Source organism: Schistocerca gregaria, chromosome 4 (assembly GCF_023897955.1).
Source record: "Schistocerca gregaria isolate iqSchGreg1 chromosome 4, iqSchGreg1.2, whole genome shotgun sequence".
NCBI classification, from domain to species: domain Eukaryota; kingdom Metazoa; phylum Arthropoda; class Insecta; order Orthoptera; family Acrididae; genus Schistocerca; species Schistocerca gregaria.
In genome coordinates this window covers 27,941,248-27,961,198 of record NC_064923.1, presented here as the reverse complement: position 1 = coordinate 27,961,198, position 19,951 = coordinate 27,941,248, and positions in this window count along the sequence as shown.

Genomic DNA, 19,951 nt, shown 5'->3' with positions numbered 1-19,951 from the left:
AGTAAGAAGCAGGAAAATTCATGTTTTAGTTCGCGATTATTGAAATATTAGCCGGCTTTTGTGCCTTGGACATGAGCGACGACCATAATATAGGACGTGAAACGAGGTCTGGCAGTCGCGATTAACGGGAGAATGTTAAAAGGGTTCATATGTGGAAAAAAACTAAGATGTCCGCCGGTTTCCGTCATTTGCTATCGAATCGACGTAATGCCAAATCGTCACATTGCTATCTTTTCTCTCTGAAACGGTTACATTTAACGTCTGAAAACTTATGCCGCGTGCTGCGGTATGCGGACACACTAAATGCACCACAGCAGAACACAGAATAAGCTTGTAAGTTGATGTAATCGCCCAGTAAGAAGCAGCACATATTTTGTTTTAGTTCCCAATTATTGAATTATTAGCCGGCTTTGATGCCTTTGACATGACCGACGCACTTATTATTCAGAATGAAACGAGGTCTGGTAGCCGCGTGGCACGGGAGAATGTGAAAAGTGTTCATATGTAGTAAAGACTATAAAATCCGCCCGTTTTCGTCAATTGGTATCGAATCGACGTAATGCCAGGTCGTCACATTGGTTTCTTTTCTCTCTGAAACGGTTACATTTAACGTCTGAAAATTTATGCCGCGTGCTAAGGTATTCGGACACACTAGACGCAACACAGTAGAACACAGATTTAACTTCTAAGTTGATGTAATCGGCCAGTAAGAAGCACTACAATTCATGTTTTAGTTCTCGATTATTGAATTCTTAGCCGGCTTTGATGCCTTGGACATGACCGACGCACTTATTATTCAGAATGAAACGAGGTCTGGAAGCCGCGTGGCACGGGAGAATGTGAAAACTGTTCATATATAGTAAAGACTAAGAAATCCGCCCCTTTAAGTCAATTGCTATCGAATCGACATAATGCCAGATCGTCACATTGGTTTTTTTTTCTCTCTGAAACGGCTACATGTAACGTCTGAAAACTTATGCCGCGTGATGAGCTATGCGGACACACTAAATGCACCACAGTAGAACACAGCATTAGCTGCTAAGTTGATGTAATCTGCCAGTAAGAAGCAGCACAATTCAATTTTTAGCTCTCGATTATTGAATTATTAGCCGGCTGTGGTGCCTTGGACATGACCGACGCCCTTATATTTTGCATGAAACGAGGTCTGGTAGCCGCGTGGCACGGGAGAATGTGAAAACTGTTCATATATAGTAAAGAATAAGAAATCTGCCCCTTTAAGTCAATTGCTATCGAATCGATATAATGCCAGATCGTTACATTGGTTTTCTTCTCTCTGAAACGGTTACATGTAACGTCTGAAAACTTATGCCGCGTGCTGCGCTATTCGGACACACTAAATGCGCCACAGTAGAACACAGAATAAGCTGCTAAGTTGATGTAATCGGCCAGTAAGAAGCAGCACAATACGTGTTTTCGTTCGCTATAATTGAATTATTAGCCGGCTTTGGTGCCTTGGACATGAGCGACGACCATAATATTTGGCGTGAAACGTTGCCTGGCAGTCGCTTTGCACGGGCGTATGTTAAAAGGGTTCATATATAGTAAAAAAACTAAGAAGTCCACCGGTATCCGTCATTTGCTATCGAATCGGCGTAATGCCAGATCGTCACATTGGTTTCTTTTCTTTCTGAAACTGTTACATTTAAAGTCTGAAAACTTATGCCGCGTGCTGCGGTATGCGCACACACTAAATGCACCACAGTAGAACACAGAATAAGCTGCTAAGTTGATGTAATCGGCCAGTAGGAAGCAGCACAATTCGTGTTTTAGTCCGCGATTATTGAAATATTAACCGGCTTGGGTGCCTTAAACATGAGCGACGACCATAATATTTGGCGTGAAACGAGGTCTTGCAGTCGCGTTTAACGGGAGAATGTGAAAAGGGTTCATATATAGAAAAAAACTAAGATGTGCGCCGGTTTTCGTAATTTGCTTTCGAATCGACGTAATGATAATCGTCACATTGGTTTCTTTTCTCTCTGAAACGGTTACATTCAACGTCTGAAGACTTACGTCGCGTTCTCCGGTATGCGGACACACTAAATGCACCACAGTAGAACACAGAATAAGCTTCTAAGTTGATGTAATCGGCCAGTAAGAAGTATCAAAATTAATGTTATAGTTCTCGATTATTGAATTATTAGCCGGCTTTGGTTAATTGCACATTACTGACGCCCTTAATATTTAGCATGAAACGAGGTCTGGTAGCCGCGTGGCACGGGAGAATGTGAAATGTTTTTAAATATAATAAAGACTAAGAAATCCGCCCCTTTCTGTCAATTGGTATCGAATCGACGTAATGCCAGGTCGTCACATTGGTTTCTTTTCTCTCTGAAACGGTTACATTTAACCTCTGAAAACTTATGCTGCGTGCTGCGGTATGCGGACACACTAAACGCACCACAGTAGAACACAGAATAAGCTTCTACGCTGATGTAATCGGCCAGTAAGAAGCAGGAAAATTCATGTTTTAGTTCGCGATTATTGAAATATTAGCCGGCTTTTGTGCCTTGGACATGAGCGACGACCATAATATAGGACGTGAAACGAGGTCTGGCAGTCGCGATTAACGGGAGAATGTTAAAAGGGTTCATATGTGGAAAAAAACTAAGATGTCCGTCGGTTTCCGTCATTTGCTATCGAATCGACGTAATGCCAAATCGTCACATTGCTATCTTTTCTCTCTGAAACGGTTACATTTAACGTCTGAAAACTTATGCCGCGTGCTGCGGTATGCGGACACACTAAATGCACCACAGCAGAACACAGAATAAGCTTGTAAGTTGATGTAATCGCCCAGTAAGAAGCAGCACATATCTTGTTTTAGTTCCCAATTATTGAATTATTAGCCGGCTTTGATGCCTTTGACATGACCGACGCACGTATTATTCAGAATGAAACGAGGTCTGGTAGCCGCGTGGCACGGGAGAATGTGAAAAGTGTTCATATGTAGTAAAGACTATAAAATCCGCCCGTTTTCGTCATTTGGTATCGAATCGACGTAATGCCAGGTCGTCACATTGGTTTCTTTTCTCTCTGAAACGGTTACATTTAACGTCTGAAAATTTATGCCGCGTGCTAAGGTATTCGGACACACTAGACGCACCACAGTAGAACACAGATTTAACTTCTAAGTTGATGTAATCGGCCAGTAAGAAGCACTACAATTCATGTTTTAGTTCTCGATTATTGAATTCTTAGCCGGCTTTGATGCCTTGGACATGACCGACGCACTTATTATTCAGAATGAAACGAGGTCTGGAAGCCGCGTGGCACGGGAGAATGTGAAAACTGTTCATATATAGTAAAGACTAAGAAATCCGCCCCTTTAAGTCAATTGCTATCGAATCGACATAATGCCAGATCGTCACATTGGTTTTTTTTTCTCTCTGAAACGGTTACATGTAACGTCTGAAAACTTATGCCGCGTGATGAGCTATGCGGACACACTAAACGCACCACAGTAGAACACAGCATTAGCTGCTAAGTTGATGTAATCTGCCAGTAAGAAGCAGCACAATTCAATTTTTAGCTCTCGATTATTGAATTATTAGCCGGCTTTGGTGCCTTGGACATGACCGACGCCCTTATATTTTGCATGAAACGAGGTCTGGTAGCCGCGTGGCACGGGAGAATGTGAAAACTGTTCATATATAGTAAAGAATAAGAAATCTGCCCCTTTAAGTCAATTGCTATCGAATCGATATAATGCCAGATCGTTACATTGGTTTTCTTCTCTCTGAAACGGTTACATGTAACGTCTGAAAACTTATGCCGCGTGCTGCGCTATTCGGACACACTAAATGCGCCACAGTAGAACACAGAATAAGCTGCTAAGTTGATGTAATCGGCCAGTAAGAAGCAGCACAATACGTGTTTTCGTTCGCTATAATTGAATTATTAGCCGGCTTTGGTGCCTTGGACATGAGCGACGACCATAATATTTGGCGTGAAACGTTGCCTGGCAGTCGCTTTGCACGGGCGTATGTTAAAAGGGTTCATATATAGTAAAAAAACTAAGAAGACCACCGGTTTCCGTCATTTGCTATCGAATCGGCGTAATGCCAGATCGTCACATTGGTTTCTTTTCTTTCTGAAACTGTTACATTTAAAGTCTGCAAACTTATGAAGCGTGCGGCTGTATGCGGACACACTGAATGCACCACAGTAGAACACAGAATAAGCTTCAAAGTTGATGTAATCAGCCAGTAAGGAGCAGCACAATTCATGTTTTAGTCCGCGATTATTGAATTATTAACCGGCCTGGGTGCCTTAAACATGAGCGACGACCATAATATTTGGCGTGAAACGAGGTCTTGCAGTCGTGTTTAACGGGAGAATGTGAAAAGGGTTCATATGTAAAAAACAACTAAGATGTCCGCCGGTTTTCGTAATTTGCTTTCGAATCGACGTAATGATAATCGTCACATTGGTTTCTTTTCTCTCTGAAACGGTTACATTTAACGTCTGAAAACTTAGGCCGCGTGCTGCGCTATTCGGACACACTAAATGCACCAGAGTATAACACAGAATAATCTGCTATGTTGATGTAATGGGCCAGTAAGAAAGAGCACAATTCATGTTTTAGCTCCCGGTTATTGAATTATTAGCCGGCTTTGGTGCCTTGGACATGACCGACGCCCTTATATTTTGCATGAAACGAGGTCTGGTAGCCGCGTGGCACGGGAGAATGTGAAAACTGTTCATATATAGTAAAGAATAAGAAATCTGCCCCTTTAAGTCAATTGCTATCGAATCGATATAATGCCAGATCGTTACATTGGTTTTCTTCTCTCTGAAACGGTTACATGTAACGTCTGAAAACTTATGCCGCGTGCTGCGCTATTCGGACACACTAAATGCACCAGAGTATAACACAGAATAATCTGCTATGTTGATGTAATGGGCCAGTAAGAAAGAGCACAATTCATGTTTTAGCTCCCGGTTATTGAATTATTAGCCGGCTTTGGTGCCTTGGACATGACCGACACCCTGATATTTTGCATGAAACGAGGTCTGGTAGCTGCGTATCACGGAAGAATGTGAAAAAGACTAAGAAATCCGCCCCTTTAAGTCAATTGCTATCGAATCGACATAATGCCAGATCGTCACATTGGTTTTTTTCTCTCTGAAACGGTTACATGTAACGTCTGAAAACTTATGCCGCGTGCTAAGCTATACGGACACACTAAATGCACCACAGTAGAACACAGAATAAGCTGCTAAGTTGATGTAATCGGATAGTAAGAAGCAGCACAATACGTGTTTTCGTTCGCTATAATTGAATTATTAGTCTGCTTTGGTGCCTTGGACATGAGCGACGACCATAATATTTGGCGTGAAACGTTGCCTGGCAGTCGCTTTGAACAGGCGTATGTTAAAAGGGTTCATATATAGTAAAAAACTAAGATGTCCACCTGTTTCCGTCATTTGCTATCGAATCGGCGTAATGCCAGATCGTCACATTGGTTACTTTTCTCTCTGAAACTGTTACATTTAACGTCTGATAACTAATGCCGCGTGCTGCGATGTGCGGACACACTAAATGCACCACAGTACAACACAGAATAAGCTTCTGAGTTGACGTAATCGGCCAGTAAGAAGCAGCACAATTCATGTTTTAGTTCGCTATTATTGAATTATAAGCCGGCTGTGGTGCCTTCGACATCAGTGACGACCATAATATTTGGCGTGAAACGAGGTCTGGCAGTCGCTATTAAAGGGGGAGTGTGAAAAGGGTTCATATGTCGAAAAAAACTAATATGTCCGCGGATTTTCTTCAATTGATATAGAATCAACGTAATGCCAGATTGTCACATTGGTTTCTTTTCACTCTGAAACTGTTACATTTAATGTCTGAAAACTAATGCCGCGTGCTGCGGTATGCGCACACACTAAATGCACCACAGTAGAACACAGAATAAGCTTCAAAGTTGATGTAATCAGCCAGTAGGAAGCAGCACAATTCATGTTTTAGTCCGCGATTATTGAATTACTAACCGGCTTGGGTGCCTTAAACATGAGCGACGACCATAATATTTGGCGTGAAACGAGGTCTTGCCGTCGCGTTTAACGGGAGAATGTGAAAAGCGTTCATATGTAGAAAAAAACTAAGATGTCCGCCGGGTTTCGTAATTTGCTTTCGAATCGACGTAATGATAATCGTCACATTGGTTTCTTTTCTCTCTGAAACGGTTACAATTAACGTCTGAAGACTTACGTCGCGTTCTCCGGTATGCGGACACACTAAATGCACCACAGTAGAACACAGAACAAGCTTCTAAGTTGATGTAATCGGCCAGTAAGAAGCAGCACAATTCATGTTTTAGTTCGCGATTATTGAATTATTAGTAGGCTTTGGTGCTTGGACATGAGCGACGACCATAATATTTGGCGTGAAACGAGGTCTGGCAGTCGCGATTAACGGGAGAATATTAAAAGGGTTCATATGTGGAAAAAAACTAAGATGTCCGCCGGTTTCCGTCATTTGCTATCGAATCGACGTAATGCCAGATCGTCACATTGGTTTCATTTCTCTCTGAAACGGTTACATTTAACGTCCGAAAACTTATGCCTTGTGCTGCGGTATGCGGACATACTAAATGCACCACAGTAGAACACAGAACAAGCTGCTAAGTTGGTGTAATCGGCCAGTAAGAAGCAGTAAATTTCATGCTTTAGTTCGCGATTATTGAATATTAGCCGGCTTTGGTGGCTTGGACATGAGCGACTACCATAATATTTCGCATGAACCGAGGTCTGGTAGCCGCGTGGCACGGGAGAATGTGAAAAGTGTTCATATAAAGTAGAGACTAAGAAATCCGCCCGTTATCGTCATTTGCTATAGAATCGACGTAATACCAGATCGTCACATTGGTTAATTTTCTCTCTGAAACGGTTACATTTAACGTCTGAAAACTTATGCCGCGTGCTGCGGTATGCGGACACACTAAATGCACCACAGTGGAACACAGAATAAGCTTCGAAGTTGATGTAATCGGCCAGTAAGAAGGAGAAGAATTCATGTTTTAGTTGGCGATTATTGAATTATTAGCCGGATTTGGTGCCTTGGACATGAGTGACGACCATAATATTTTTCGTAAAACGAGGTCTGGCAGTCGCGTTTAACGGCAGATTGTGAAAAGGATTCATATGTAGAGAAAAACTAAGATGTTAGCCGGTTTCCGTCATTTGCTATAGAATCGACGTAATGCCAGATCGTCACATTCATTTCTTTACTCTCTGAAACGGTTACATTTAGCGTCTGAAAACTTATTGCGCGTTCTGCGGTATGCGGATACATTAAATGCACCACAGTAGAACAAAGAATAAGCTTCTAAGTTGATGTAATCGGCCACTAAGAAGCAGCACAAGTCATGTTTTAGTTCACGATTATCGAATTATTAGCCGGCTTTGGAGCCTTGGACATGAGCGACGACCATAATATTTGGCGTGAAACGAGGTCTGGCAGTTGCGTTTATCGGGAGAAAGTGAAAAAGGGTTCATATGTAGAAAAAAACTAAGATGCTCGCTGGTTTCGGTCATTTGCTCTAGAATCGACGTAATGCCAGATCGTAACATTGGTTTCTTTTCCCTCTGAAACGGTTACATTTAACGTCTGCAAACTTATGTCACGTGCTGCGGTATGCGGGGCCAGTCAAAGGACCACAGTGGAACACAGAATAAACTTCTAAGTTGATGTAATCGGCCACTAAGAAGCAGCACAATTCATGTTTTAGTTCACGATTATTGAATTATTAGCCGGCTTTGGTGTCTTGGACATGAGCGACGACCTTAATATTTAGCATGAATCGAAGTCTGGGAGCCGCGTGGCACGGGAGAATGTGAAAAGTGTTCATATAAAGTAAAGACTAAGAAATCCGCACGTTTTCATCAATTGCTATCGAATCGACGTAATGCCAAATCGTTACATTGGTTTCTTTTCACTCTGAAAAGGTTACATTTAACGTCTGAAAACTTATGCGTCATGCTGCGATATGTGGACACACTAAATGCACCACAGTAGAACAGAATAAGCTTCTAAGTAGATGTAATCGGCCAGTAAGAAGCAGCACAATTCATGGTTTAGTTCACGATTATTGAATTATTAACCAGATTTGTCGCCTTGGACATGAGCGTTTAACGGCAGAATGTGAAAAGGGTTCATATGTAGAAAAAAACTAAGATGTCCGCCGGTTTCCATCATTTGCTATCGAATCGACGTAATGCCAGATCGTCACATTGGTTTCTTTTGTCTCTGAAACGGTTACATTTAACGTCTGAAAACTTATGCCGCGTGCTGCGGTATGCGGACATACTAAATGCATCACAGTATAACACAGAACAAGCGGCTAAGTTGATGTAATCGGCCAGTAAGAAGCAGTAAAATTCATGCTTTAATTCGCGACTATAGAATTATTAGCCGACTTTGGTGTCTTGGACATGGGCAACGACCATAATATTTGGCGTGAAACGAGGTCTGGTAGTCGCGTTTAATGGGAGAATGAGAAAATTGTTCATATGTAGAAAAAAACTAGGATGTCCGCCGGTTTCCGTCATTTGCTATAGAATCGACATAATGCCAGATTGTCACATTGGTTTCTTTTCTCTCTGAAACGGTTACATTTAACGTCTGAAAACTTATGTCGCGTGCTGCGGTATGCGGACATACTAAATGCATCACAGTATAACGCAGAACAAGCTGCTAAGTTGATGTAATCGGCTAGTAAGAAGCAGCACAATTCATGTTTTAGATCACGATTATTGAATTATTAGGCGGCTTTGCCGCCTTGGACAGGAGCGACTACCATAATATCTGGCGTGAAACGAGGTCTGGTAGTCGCGTTTAACGGGAGAATGACAAAATTGTTCATATGTAGAAAAAAACTAAGATGTCTGCCGGTTTCCGTCATTTGCTATAGAATCGACATAATGCCAGATTGTCACATTGGTTTCTTTTCTCTCTGAAACGGTTACATTTAACGTCTGAAAACTTATGCCGCGTGCTGCGGTATGCGGACATACTAAATGCATCACAGTATAACATAGAACAAGCTGCTATGTTGATGTAATCGGCCAGTAAGAAGCTGTAAAATTCATGCTTTAATTCGCGATTATAGAAGTATTAGCCGGCTTTGGTGTCTTGGACATGGGCAACGACCATAATATTTGGCGTGAAACGAGGTCTGGTAGTCGCGTTTAACGGGAGAATGAGAAAATTGTTCATATGTAGAAAAAAACTAAGATGTCCGCCGGTTTCCGTCATTTGCTATAGAATCGACATAAAGCCAGATTGTCACATTGGTTTCTTTTCTCTCTGAAACGGTTACATTTAACGTCTGAAAACTTATGCCGCGTGCTGCGGTATGCGGACATACTAAATGCATCGCAGTATAACATAAAACAAGCTGCTAAGTTGATGTAATCGGCCAGTAAGAAGCAGTAAAATTCATGCTTTAATTCGCGATTATAGAATTATTAGCCTGATTTGGTGTCTTGGACGTGGGCAAGGACCATAATATTTGGCGTGAAACGAGGTCTGGTATTCGCGTTTAACGGGAGAATGAGAAAATTGTTCATATGTAGAAAAAAACTAAGATGTCCGCCGGTTTCCGTCATTTGCTATAGAATCGACATAATGCCAGATTGTCACATTGGTTTTTTTTCTCTCTGAAACGGTTACATTTAACGTCTGAAAACTTATGCCGCGTGCTGCGGTATGCGGACATACTAAATGCATCACAGTATAACATAGAACAAGCTGCTAAGTTGCTGTAATCTTCCAGTGAGAAGCAGTAAAATTCATGCTTTAATTCGCGATTATAGAATTATTAGCCGGATTTGGTGTCTTGGACATGGGCAACGACCATAATATTTGGCATGAAACGAGGTCTGGTAGTCGCGTTTAACGGGAAAATGAGAAAATAGTTCATATGTAGAAAAAAACTAAGATGTCCGCCGGTTTCCGTCATTTGCTATAGAATCGACATAATGCCAGATTGTCACATTGGTTTCTTTTCTCTCTGAAACGGTTTCATTTAACGTCTGAAAAGTTATGCCGCGTGCTGCGGTATGCGGACATACTAAATGCATCACAGTATAACACAGAACAAGCGGCTAAGTTGATGTAATCGGCCAGTAAGAAGCAGTAAAATTCATGCTTTAATTCGCGATTATAAAATTATTAGCCGGCTTTGGTGTCTTGGACATGGGCAACGACCTTAAAATTTGGCGTGAAACGAGGTCTGGTAGTCGCGTTTAACGGGAGAATGAGAAAATTGTTCATATGTAGAAAGAAACTAAGATGTCCGGCGGTTTCCGTCATTTGCTATAGAATCGACATAATGCCAGCTTGTCACATTGGTTTCTTATCTTTCTGAAACGGTTACAATTAACGTCTGAAAACTTATGCTGCATGCTGCGGTATGCGGACATACTAAATGCATCACAGTATAACACAGAACAAGCTGCTAAGTTGATGTAATCGGCCAGTAAGAAGCAGCACAATTCATGTTTTAGATCACGATTATTGAATTATTAGGCGGCTTTGGTGCCTTGGACAGGAGCGACTACCATAATATTTGGCGTGAAACGAGGTCTGGCATTCGCGTTTAACGGGAGAATGTGACAAGGTTTCATATGTAGAAAAAAACTAAGATGTTCGCCAGTTTCCGTCATTTGCTATAGAATCGACGTAATGCCAAATCGACACATTGGTTAATTTTGTCTCTGAAACGGTTTCATTTAACGTCTGAAAAGTTATGCCGCGAGCTGCGGTATGCGGACATACTAAATGCATCACAGTATAACACAGAACAAACGGCTAAGTTGATGTAATCGGCCAGTAAGAGGCAGTAAAATTCATGCTTTAATTCGCGATTATAGAATTATTAGCCGGCTTTGGTGTCTTGGACATGGGCAACAACCATAATAATGGCGTGAAACGAGGTCTGGTAGTCGCGTTTAACGGGAGAATGAGAAAATTGTTCATATGTAGAAAAAAACTAAGATGTCCGCCGGTTTCCGTCATTTGCTATAGAATCGACATAATGCCAGATTGTCACATTGGTTTCTTTTCTCTCTGAAACGGTTACATTTAATGTCTGAAAAGTTATGCCGCGTGCTGCGGTATGAGGACATATTAAATGCATCACAGTATAACACAGAACAAGCTGCTAAGCTGATGTAATCGGCTAGTAAGAAGCAGCACAATTCATGTTTTAGATCACGATTATTGAATTATTAGGCGGCTTTGGCGCCTTGGACAGGAGCGACTACCATAATATTTGGCGTGAAACGAGGTCTGGCAGTCGCGTTTAACGGGAGAATGTGACAAGGGTTAATATGTAGAAAAAAACTAAGATGTTCGCCAGTTTCCGTCATTTGCTATAGAATCGACGTAATGCCAAATCGTCACATTGGTTAATTTTGTCTCTGAAACGGTTTCATTTAACGTCTGAAAACTTATGCCGCGAGCTGCGGTATGCGGACATACTAAATGCATCACAGTATAACATAGAACAAGCTGCTAAGTTGATGTAATCGGCCAGTAAGAAGCTGTAAAATTCATGCTTTAATTCGCGATTATAGAAGTATTAGCCGGCTTTGGTGTCTTGGACATGGGCAACGACCATAATAATAGCGTGAAACGAGGTCTGGTAGTCGCGTTTAACGGGAGAATGAGAAAATTGTTCATATGTAGAAAAAAAGTAAGATGTCCGCCGGTTTCCATCATTTGCTATAGAATCGACATAATGCCAGATTGTCACATTGGTTTCTTTTCTCTCTGAAACGGTTACATATAACTTCTGAAAAGTTATGCCGCGTGCTGCGGTATGCGGACATACTAAATGCATCACAGTTTAACATAAAACAATCTGCTAAGTTGATGTAATCGGCCAGTAAGAAGCAGTAAAATACATGCTTTAATTCGCGATTATAGAATTATTAGCCGGATTTGGTGTCTTGGACCTGGGCAACGACCATAATATTTGGCGTGAAACGAGGTCTGGTATTCGCGTTTAACGGGAGAATGAGAAAATTGTTCATATGTAGAAAAAAACTAAGATGTCCGCCGGTTTCCGTCATTTGCTATAGAAACGACATAATGCCAGATTGTCACATTGGTTTCTTTTCTCTCTGAAACGGTTACATTTAACGTCTGGAAACTTATGCCGCATGCTGCGGTATGCGGACATACTAAATGTATCACAGTATAACACAGAACAAACTGCTAAGTTGATGTAATCGGCCAGTAAGAAGCAGTAAAATTCATGATTTAATCCGCGATTATAGAATTATTAGCCGCCTTTGGTGTCTTGGACATGGGCAACGACCATAATATTTGGCGTGAAACGAGGTCTGGTAGTCGCGTTTAACGGGAGAATGAGAAAATTGTTCATATGTAGAAAAAAACTAAGATGTCCGGCGGTTTCCGTCATTTGCTATAGAATCGACATAATGCCAGATTGTCACATTGGTTTCTTTTCTCTCTGAAACGGTTACATTTAACGTCTGAAAACTTATGCCGCGTGATGCGGTATGCGGACATACTAAATGCATCACAGTATAACATAGAACAAGCTGCTAAGTTGATGTAATCGGCCAGTAAGAAGCAGTAAAATTCATGCTTTAATTCGCGATTATAGAATTATTAGCCGGCTTTGGTGTCTTGGACATGGGCAACGACCTTAATATTTGGTGTGAAACGAGGTCTGGTAGTCGCGTTTAACGGGAGAATGAGAAAATTCTTGATATGTAGAAAAAAACTAAGATGTCCGCCGGTTTCCGTCATTTGCTATAGAATCGACATAATGCCAGATTGTCACATTGGTTTCTTTTCTCTCTGAAACGGTTACATTTAACGTCTGAAAACTTATGCCGCGTGCTGCGGTATGCGGACATACTAAATTCATCACAGTATAACACAGAACAAGCGGCTAAGTTGATGTAATCGGCCAGTAAGAAGCTGTAAAATTCATGCTTTAATTCGCGATTATAGAATTATTAGCCGGCTTTGGTGTCTTGGACATGGGCAACGACCTTAATATTTGGTGTGAAACGAGGTCTGGTAGTCGCGTTTAACGGGAGAATGAGAAAATTGTTGATATGTAGAAAAAAACTAAGATGTCCGCCGGTTTCCATCATTTGCTATAGAATCGACATAATGCCAGATTGTCACATTGGTTTCTTATCTCTCTGAAACGGTTACATTTAACGTCTGAAAACTTATGCCGCGTGCTGCTGTATGCGGACATACTAAATGCATCACAGTATAACACAGAACAAGCTGCTAAGTTGATGTAATCGTCCAGTAAGAAGCAGTAGAATTCATGCTTTAATTCGCGATTATAGAATTATTAGCCGGCTTTGGTGTCTTGGACATGGGCAACGACCATAATATTTGGCGTGAAACGAGTTCTGGTAGTCGCGTTTAATGGGAGAATGAGAAAATTCTTGATATGTAGAAAAAAACTAAGATGTCCGCCGGTTTCCGTCATTTGCTATAGAATCGACATAATGCCAGATTGTCACATTGGTTTCTTTTCTCTCTGAAACGGTTACATTTAATGTCTGAAAACTTATGCCGAGTGCTGCGGTATGCGGACATACTAAATGCATCACAGTATAACACAGAACAAGCTGCTAAGTTGATGTAATCGGCCAGTAAGAAGCAGCGCAATTCTCGTTTTAGATCACGATTATTGAATTATTAGGCGGCTTTGGTGCCTTGGACAGGAGCGACTACCATAATATTTGGCGTGAAACGAGTTCTGGCAGTCGCGTTTAACGGGAGAATGTGACAAGGGTTCATATGTAGAAAAAACTAAGAAGTTCGCCAGTTTCCGTCATTTGCTATAGAATCGACGTAATGCCAGATCGTCACATTGGTTAATTTTGCCTCTGAAACGGTTTATTTAACGTCTGAAATCTTATGCCGCGTGCTGCGTTATGCGGACATACTAAATGCATTACAGTATAACATAGAACAGGCTGCTAAGTTGATGTAATCGGCCAGTAAGAAGCAGTAAAAGTCATGCTTTAATTCGCGATTATAGAATTATTAGCCGGCTACGGTGTCTTGGACATGGGCAACGACCATAATAATGGCGTGAAACGAGGTCTGGTAGTCGCATTTAACGGTAGAATGAGAAAATTGTTCATATGTAGAAAAAAACTAAGATGTCCGCCGGTTTCCGTCATTTGCTATAGAATCGACATAATGCCAGATTGTCACATTGGTTTCTTTTCTCTCTGAAACGGTTACATTTAACGTCTGAAAACTTATGCCGCGTGCTGCGGTATGCGGACATACTAAGTGCATCACAGTATAACACAGAACAAGCTGCTAAGTTGATGTAATTGGCCAGTAAGAAGCAGTAAAATTCATGCTTTAATTCGCGATTATAGAATTATTAGCCGGATTTGGTGTCTAGGACATGGGCAACGACCATAATATTTGGCGTGAAACGTGGTCTGGTCATCGCGATTGACGGGAGAATGAGAAAATTGTTCATATGTAGAAAAAAACTAATATGTCCGAAGATTTCCGTCATTTGCTATAGAATCGACATAATGCCAGATTGTCACATTGGTTTCTTTTCTCTCTGAAACGGTTACATTTAACGTCTGAAAACTTATGCCGCGTGCTGCGGTATGCGGACATACTAAGTGCATCACAGTATAACATAGAACAAGCTGCTAAGTTGATGTAATCGGCCAGTAAGAAGCAGTAAAATTCATGCTTTAATTCGCGATTATAGAATTATTAGCCGGATTTGGTGTCTTGGACATGGGCAACGACCATTATATTTGGCGTGAAACGAGGTCTGGAAGTCACATTTAACGGGAGAATGTGAAAATTGTTCATATGTAGAAAAAAACTAAGATGTCCGCCGGTTTCCGTCATTTGCTATAGAATCGACATAATGCCAGATTGTCACATTGGTTTCTTTTCTCTCTGAAACGGTTACATTTAACGTCTGAAAACTTATGCCGCGTGCTGCGGTATGCGGACATACTAAATGCATCACAGAATAACACAGTACAAGCTGCTAAGTTGATGTAATCGGCTAGTAAGAAGCAGTAAAATTCATGCTTTAATTCGCGATTATAGAATTATTAGCCGGCTTTGGTGTCTTGGACATGGGCAAGGACCATAATATTTGGCGTGAAACGAGGTCTGGTAGTCGCATCTAACGGGAGAATGAGAAAATTGTTCATATGTAGAAAAAAACAAAGATGTCCGCCAGTTTCCGTCATTTGCTATAGAATCGACATAATGCCAGATATTTACATTGGTTTCTTTTCTCTCTGAAACGGTTACATTTAACGTCTGAAAACTTATGTCGCGTGCTGCGGTCTGCGGACATACTAAATGCATCACAGTATAACACAGAAGAAGCTGCTAAGTTGATGTAATCGGCCAGTAAGAAGCAGTAAAATTCATGCTTTAATTCGCGATTATAGAATTATTAGCCGGCTTTGGTGTCTTGGACATGGGCATTGACCATAATATTTGGCGTGAAACGAGGTCTCGTAGTCGCGTTTAACGGGAGAATGAGAAAATTGTTCGTATGTAGAAAAAAACTAAGATGTCCGCCGGTTTCTGTCATTTGCTATAGAATCGACATAATGCCAGATTGTCACATTGGTTTCTTTTCTCTCTGAAACGGTTACATTTAACGTCTGAAAACTTATGCCGCATGCTGCGGTATGCGGACATACTAAATGCATCACAGTATAACATAGAACAAGCTGCTAAGTTGATGTAATCGGCCAGTAAGAAGCAGTAAAATTTATGCTTTAGTTCGCGATTATAGAATTATTAGCCGGCTTTGGTGTCTAGGACATGGGCAACGACCATAATATTTGGCGTGAAACGAGGTCTGGTAGTCGCGTTTAACGGGAGAATGAGAAAATTGTTCATATGTAGAAAAAACTAAGATGTCCGCCGTTTTCAGTCAGTTGCTATAGAATCGACATAATGCCAGATTGTCACATTGGTTTCTTTTCTTTCTGAAACGGTTACATTTAACGTCTGAAAACTTAATGCCGCGTGCTGCGGTATGCGGACATACTAAATTCATCACAGTATAACACAGAACAAGCGGCTAAGTTGATGTAATCGGCCAGTAAGAAGCAGTAAAATTCATGCTTTAATTCGCGATTATAGAATTATTAGCCGGCTTTGGTGTCTTGGACATGGGCAACGACCATAATAATGGCGTGAAACGAGGTCTGGTAGTCGCGTTTAACGGGAGAATGAGAAAATTGTTCATATGTAGAAAAAAACTAAGATGTCCGCCGGTTTCCGTAATTTGCTATAGAATCGACATAATGCCAGATTGACACATTGGTTTCTTTTCTCTCTGAAACGGTTACATTAAACGTCTGAAAAGTTATGCCGCGTTCTGCGGGTTGCGGACATACTAAATGCATCATAGTATAACATAGAACAAGCTGCTAAGTTGATGTAATCTTCCAGTAAGAAGCAGTAAAATTCATGCTTTAATTCGCGATTATAGAATTATTAGCCGGATTTAGTGTCTTGGACATGGGCAACGACCATAATATTTGGCGTGAAACGAGGTCTGGTAGTCGCGTTTAACGGGAGAATGAGAAAATTGTTCATATGTAGAAAAAAACTAATATGTCCGCCGGTTTCCGTCATTTGCTATAGAATCGACATAATGCCAGATTGTCATATTGGTTTCTTTTCTCTCTGAAACGGTTACATTTAACGTCTGAAAACTGATGCCGTGTGCTGCTTTATGCGGACATACTAAATGCATCACAGTATAACATAGAACAAGTTGCTAAGTTGATGTAATCGGCCAGTAAGAAGCAGTAAAATTCATGCTTTAATTCGCGATTATAGAATTATTAGCCGGTTTTGGTGTCTTGGACATGGGCAACGACCATAATATTTGGCTTGAAACGAGGTCTGGTAGTCGCGTTTAACGGGAGAATGAGAAAATTGTTCATATGTAGAAAAAAACTAAGATGTCCGCCGGTTTCCATCATTTGCTATAGAATCGACATACTGCCAGATTGTCACATTGGTTTCTTTTCTCTCTGAAACGGTTACATTTAATGTCTGATAACTTATGCCGCGTGCTGCGGTATGCGGACATACTAAATGCATCACAGTATAACACAGAACAAGCTGCTAAGTTGATGTAATCGGCCAGTAAGAAGCAGTAAAATTCATGCTTTAATTCGCGATTATAGAATTTTTAGCCGGATTTGGTGTCTTGGACATGGGCAACGACCATAATATTTGTCGTGAAACGAGGTCTGGTAGTCGCATTTAACGGGAGAATGAGAAAATTGTCCATATGTAGAAAAAAACTAAGATGTCCGCTGGTTTCCGTCATTTGCTATAGAATCGACATAATGCCAGATTGCCACATTGGTTTCTTTTCTCTCTGAAACGGTTACATTTAACGTCTGAAAACTTATGCCGCGTGCTGCGGTATGCGGACATACTAAATGCATCACAGTATAACACAGAACAAGCGGCTAAGTTTATGTAATCGGCCAGTAAGAGGCAGTAAAATTCATGCTTTAATTCGCGATTATAGAATTATTAGCCGGATTTGGTGTCTTGGACATGGGCAACGACCATAATGTTTGGCGTGAAATGAGGTCTGGTAGCCGCGTTTAACGGGAGAATGAGAAAATTGTTCATATGTAGAAAAAAACTAAGATGTCCGCCGGTTTCCGTCATTTGCTATAGAATCGACATAATGCCATATTGTCACATTGGTTTCTTTTCTCTCTGAAACGGTTACATTTAACGTCTGAAATGTTATGCCGCGTGCTGCGGTATGCGGACATACTAAATGCATCACAGTATAACACAGAACAAGCTGCTAAGTTGATGAAATCTTCCAGTAAGAAGCAGTAAAATTCATGCTTTAATTCGCCATTATAGAATTATTAGCCGGATTTGGTGTCTTGGACATGGGCAACCACCATAATATTTGGCGTGAAACGAGGTCTGGTAGTCGCGTTTAACGGGAGAATGAGAAAATTGTTCATATGTAGAAAAAAACTGAGATGTCCGCCGGTTTCCGTCATTTGCTATAGAATCGACATAATGCCAGATTGTCACATTGGTTTCTTTTCTCTCTGAAACGGTTACATTTAACGTCTGAAAACTTATGCCACGTGCTGCGTTATGCGGACATACTAAATGCATCACAGTATAACATAGAACAAGCTGCTAAGTTGCTGTAATCGGCCAGTAAGAAGCAGTAAAATTCATGCTTTAATTCGCGATTATAGAATTATTAGCCGGTTTTGGTGTCTTGGACATGGGCAACGACCATAATATTTGGCGTGAAACGAGGTCTGGTAGTCGCATTTAACGGGAGGATGAGAAAATTGTTGATATGTAGAAGAAAACTAAGATGTCCGCTGGTTTCCGTCATTTGCTATAGAATCGACATAATACCAGATTGTCACATTGGTTTCTTTTCTCTCTGAAACGGTTACATTTAACGTCTGAAAAGTTATGCCGCGTGCTGCGGTCTGCGGACATACTAAATGCATCACAGTATAACACAGAAGAAGATGCTAAGTTGATGTAATCGGCCAGTAAGAAGCAGTAAAATTCATGCTTTAATTCGCGATTATAGAATTATTAGCCGGCTTTGGTGTCTTGGATATGGGCAACGACCATAATATTTGGCGTGAAACGAGGTCTGGTAGTCGCATCTAACGGGAGAATGAGAAAATTGTTCATATGTAGAAAAAAACTAAGATGTCCGCCGGTTTCCGTCATTTGCTATAGAATCGACATAATGCCAGATTGTCACATTGGTTTCTTATCTCTCTGAAACGGTTACATTTAAAGTCTGAAGACATATGCCGCGTGCCGCGGTATGCGGACATACTAAATGCATCACAGTATAACACAGAACAAGCTGCTAGGTTGATGTAAACGTCCAGTAAGAAGCAGTAAAGTTCATGCTTTAATTCGCGATTATAGAATTATTAGCCGGCTTTGGTGTCTTGGACATGGGCAACGACCATAATATTTGGCGTGAAACGAGGTCTGGTAGTCGCGTTTAATGGGAGAATGAGAAAATTGATCATATGTAGAAAAAAACAAAGATGTCCGCCAGTTTCCGTCATTTGCTATAGAATCGACATAATGCCAGATTGTCACATTGGTTTCTATTCTCTCTGAAACGGTTACATTCAACGTCTGAAAACTTAAGCCGTGTGCGGCGGTATGGGGACATACTAAATGCATCACAGTATAACACAGAACAAGCTGCTAAGTTGATGTAATCGGCCAGTAAGAAGCAGTAAAATTCATGCTTTAATTCGCGATTATAGAATTATTAGCCGGCTTTGGTGTCTTTGACATGGGCAACGACCATAATATTTGGCGTGAAACGAGGTCTGGTAGTCGCGTTTAACGGGAGAATGAGAAAATTGTTCATATGTAGAAAAAAACTAAGATGTCCGCCAGTTTCCGTCATTTGCTATAGAATCGACATAATGCCAGATTGTCACATTGGTTTATTTTCTCTCTGAAACGGTTACATTTAACGTCTGAAAACTTATGCCGCGTGCTGCGGTATGCGGACATACTAAATGCATCACAGTATAACACAGAACAAGCTGCTAAGTTGATGTAATCGTCCAGTAAGAAGCAGTAAAATTCATGCTTTAATTCGCGATTATAGAATTATTAGCCGGCTTTGGTGTCTTGGACATGGGCATTGACCATAATATTTGGCGTGAAACGAGGTCTGGTAGTCGCGTTTAACGGGAGAATGAGAAAATTGTTCATATGTAGAAAAAAACTAAGATGTCCGCCAGTTTCCGTCATTTGCTATAGAATCGACATAATGCCAGATTGTCACATTGGTTTCTTTTCTCTCTGAAACGGTTACATTTAACGTCTGAAAAC